We start from the raw sequence: 391 nt of genomic DNA, 5'->3' as shown, positions 1-391 counted from the left end.
GAAGAAAATAACTCATTTCATAAAAATGGAGTTTTAAGAGAAGCTGGGAAAGATCCTGACAAAGGCCTTAAGAAGCTTTTATTTCCACCTTCCTATTGCACTGCCTCTCGTCACTCAGAGTCAGGGTAACTGGCCGGGTTGAGGGGAGAGATCATTCTTCCTTAAATACAACTCCCATCATTTCATCCAGTGAGCTTCAAGTTCCATTTGATACCGAATATGAAGTTCAAAGTAGAATCATAGACTCACAGAGTGGTTTGGGTGGGAAGGGACCGTCAAAGATCACCCAGTCCAACCCCCCCGCCGCGGGCAGGGACATCGTTCCCTCCATCAGGCTGCTCAAACCCCGTCCAGCCTGGCCTGAACGCTTCCAGGGACGGGGCAGCCACGG

General features: G+C 49.9%; 1 protein-coding gene across 1 annotated transcript in view; it reads right to left on the bottom strand.

The window, feature by feature from the left end:
• Positions 1–391, bottom strand: part of ALPK2 (alpha kinase 2) — a 33,075-nt gene that overhangs the window by 15,172 nt on the left and 17,512 nt on the right. The gene's annotated exons all lie outside the window — the stretch shown is intronic.

The sequence above is a fragment of the Egretta garzetta genome, unplaced genomic scaffold (assembly GCF_000687185.1).
Source record: "Egretta garzetta isolate BGI_Z169 unplaced genomic scaffold, ASM68718v1 scaffold384, whole genome shotgun sequence".
NCBI lineage: Eukaryota > Metazoa > Chordata > Aves > Pelecaniformes > Ardeidae > Egretta > Egretta garzetta.
This window is presented reverse-complemented; position numbering and strand designations above follow the sequence as displayed.